General features: G+C 38.1%; 1 pseudogene; it reads right to left on the reverse strand.

Annotated features, from left to right (window-relative positions):
* Nucleotides 1–2,290: 2,290 nt before the first annotated feature.
* Nucleotides 2,291–2,902, reverse strand: LOC118724605 (annotated as a pseudogene).
* Nucleotides 2,903–3,597: the final 695 nt, after the last annotated feature.

Consider the following 3,597-nt stretch of genomic DNA (forward strand, 5'->3'; position numbering starts at 1 on the left):
ATTATTTCTAGAGCTAGGATTTAAAGTCAAATTTATTCAGAGTCTACTAAGGACCTTTTATTTCAGAAATATCCTTATTTTTGGACTAGAGACCCAGTGCACAGATTCATGTACACTGAAAGGAAATTAAAGAAAGAAAGAAATTAATTTAAAAATTACATGTCTAAATAGTATATATAATATAGTATTATAAAATTGAAACATGTGTGTGATTAATGCCAGTGAGAGCTTTAATGTATTGCACATGTGAGAGTCAACATTTATTTTTAAATTGCCAGTGTGTGTCATATGTACCGATCAGTCAGTTGGTCAGACGGTCAGATGGATGGATGGTTGGTCACTTAGCCTTTTATATAGAGAAATATTTGGATATTTAATTGGAATAATACTTATCTGAAAGTATTTGGGTTTAAAGGTAGCATCATTTTTGCAATTTATTCTCAAATAGTTCAGGAAAAGATTATATACATAAAGAGTGAGGTCAAGTGTGATCAAATGTCAATATGTGAGGATCTTGGTGTGGAACTGTATGGAAATTCTTTGCACTATTCTTTCCTGTAAGTCTAAAATCATGTTAAGTAAATTTAAGTAGTAAAAAAATCTTAAAAAATGTTTGATCTGGTCTTACCAACATTATACAAATATTTTTAGGCACCACATAAATTCTTAGAATAGTTCAATTACTGATCATATGCATATTTAATGGCATACACTAAAATTGTAATGGCAAAACATAATTTTACATTTATAATAAGAAATTATCTAACTGATCTTACTGTATGAATATCCCAGGAGCAGCAAATCCCATCCTCATCCACCAAAAAAATTGTCCTCACAGAGGACTGATTTACACAGCAGGGCCCCAAAGTGGGGACAAAGCCACAGAACATAGGTGTGCGTGATTTAAAGGAATAACATGCCTTTACCACTGTATATTTGAATGTCACTTTTCTTTCCTAAGTATTTTTGCCTCTGTTATCTCATTTTATACCTTGCATTCAAGTACTAAATTGAACTTGCTTTAGTTTCAAGCAAACATTTTCACAGCTAAATGGGATTGTTTAAAAATATATATCTGTGCCAAAACCGGTTTCGCTCAGTGGATAGAGCGTCGGCTTGCAGACTGAAAGGTCCCAGGTTCAATTCCGGTCAGGGGCATGTACCTTGGTTGCAGGCACATCTCCAGTAGGGCCTGTGCAAAAGGCAGCTGATTGATGATTCGCTCTCATTGATGTTTCTAACTCTCTATCCCTCTCTTTCTCTCTGTAAAAAATCAATAAAATATATTTTAAAAAATAAAAATAAAAATATATATTTGAAGCTGATTAAAAACAACTACAGTTTGAGAAAGATTCATTGACTGAATCAGAGTTAGAAAGGGGAGAGGAAGGATTGTGTGGTTCTCAAATTCTGAACCTAACCCCGTCTTGGGCAATCTGTCTATAATAAACCAAACTATCTTTTAGTCATGACAAGAACAATTATATTAACCCAAGTGTAATCTTATTTTCATGAGTATAAATTTGCCCTAATCTATTACAGTGAAGCTAACTAGAACTCTGTATTATCAGTTTGATGGGGTGGAAGGAGGGGAGACGGGGAGAAGGGGGATAATGAATTTTAACTTCTAGTATTTTGAAGGGGAGGTAGGTTCAAATGTAGAGATTTCTAAGAGACAATTTGTCAATTATTCACATGTTTAATTAGCTAACTGGACTTCATTTACAAAAACATGTGGAAAGTAAACACAGTAATTTTTAACAATGGATACAATCCAGGCTCCTATGTCACTCCTCTGCCTAACTCTCTCCTTACTTGAAGCTCATTTCCTCCACCCCCTGCAGCAGCCAAAAGGCACCTTCAAATGTTTTTGTGTTGGCAATTTCCTTTTCGGCACAGATATTCATTCACAGCTTGCCATCTGTCTGTCCCTTGTATTTTGCTTCTCTAACTTTTGCCTTGAGCCTTCCATGGCCAATTATCCAAAACTGCAAATTATACCCACCCCTGATTCTTGTACTTCCTATATATATCTCCCATCCCTGCTTTATTTTTTATTACTATTTTGCTTAGCATTTACAGTTTACTTGTTTATCTTTTTTTTTTAATTCATTTACTTAGAAGCATTCAGAATGTCAACAAAACAGCTGCAATTTTTTTTTTCAATTACAGAGTGGTATTAAGTTAACAGAACAGCAATTATTTTGTATAAGCTGCATAAGAAACAACTGAAGATGAAAAAACTACCATCCCCATATATAACTAGTTTGTGCTGTGCTAATAAGTTAGAACCAACTTATTCATTATCATCTTCCTCTTTCTCCTCCTCCTCATCTTCCTCCTCTTCCTTCTTTTTCTTGCTTTTTTCAGCCTTGACAACTCCCTTTTGGCAGCATCAGGCTTTCCTTTAGCTTGGTAGGCAGCCATATTCTTTTCCTACTTCTCCTTCAGCATAGAGGCCTTCTTTTCATAAGGCTGCTTGTCCTCTGCTGCAGTGTGATTTCCACATCTCTCCCAGCTTTTTTTCAACTTCACCAATGGAGAGGCCGGGATGCTCTCCTTTGGTTTTTGGGTGAGACTCAGAACAAAACAAGAAAAAAGCCGAAGGAGATCTCTTGGGTGCATTGGGATCCTTGAATTTTTTGTTTGTTTGTTTGTTTCCCCTTTAGGAGGAATACAAGTTTTCATTTCTTTCTCATAATGGGCCTTGTCTGCCTTTGCCATGTCTTCAAATTTTCCTTTCTCCTTAGCAGCCATGGTCTTCTGCCTCTCTGAGCCCTTCTTAGGAAACTCTAAGAAGTTGACTGAAGCATCTGGGTGCTGCTTCTTGTGTTCCTCCCGGAAAGTTTGCACAAAGAAAGCATGCAATGACATTTTGCCTCTCAGGATCTCCTTTGCCCATGTTTAATAACTTTCTCTCAATGAGCAAACAGTCACCCAGGGCCCGGCCGGATCGCACTTGCCCCGTGCTGTCTCTATAGAGCTCAATGTACTGCAATGGCCATGGGAGCAGGAACCAGACACTACTTGTTTATCTTGTATATGGTCAGTTTTCTTTTCTGGAATGTAAGTTTCATGAAGCAGTTTTATTCTGTTCTCTATTACCAACTCCTAATACTTGCCTGACATGTCACTTAGTTTTTAAGTAAATGAATGAATGAGTAAATACTAAAGACCTAATAAAGGCTCATAGCAATGAGAAATAATATTAATAGTAATGGCAACTTTATGAACTGTGCACTGCCAAAGCAGTTACATATAAGTATTTTGTTATCTGGTTTGTTTATCTTTACTTTTTTACTTCTTTAATATCCTATCTAATAAAAGAGGCCCCTCTCCCAGGCCGATGGTCCCTGATCATCACTCCCTACCCCATTTGGGAGTGGGGCTGGCTGGCCCACTGCCTACATCCCTTCCCCATCTCCAGCCCTGCTCCCAATCAGCTCCCAACTCCAATCAGGGATGGGGCCTGCCGGCCAATTGCCTGCAGCCCCTTCCCCCAGGCAGCCTGGCCCTGATTGAGCCTTGATAGGGGCGGGCCAACTGGCCAACCTCCTGCCATCTTCTTCTCCCAACAGGCCCAGCCGTGAATTGCCT

This window comes from Pipistrellus kuhlii, unplaced genomic scaffold (genome assembly GCF_014108245.1).
Source record: "Pipistrellus kuhlii isolate mPipKuh1 unplaced genomic scaffold, mPipKuh1.p scaffold_m20_p_2, whole genome shotgun sequence".
Lineage (NCBI taxonomy): Eukaryota > Metazoa > Chordata > Mammalia > Chiroptera > Vespertilionidae > Pipistrellus > Pipistrellus kuhlii.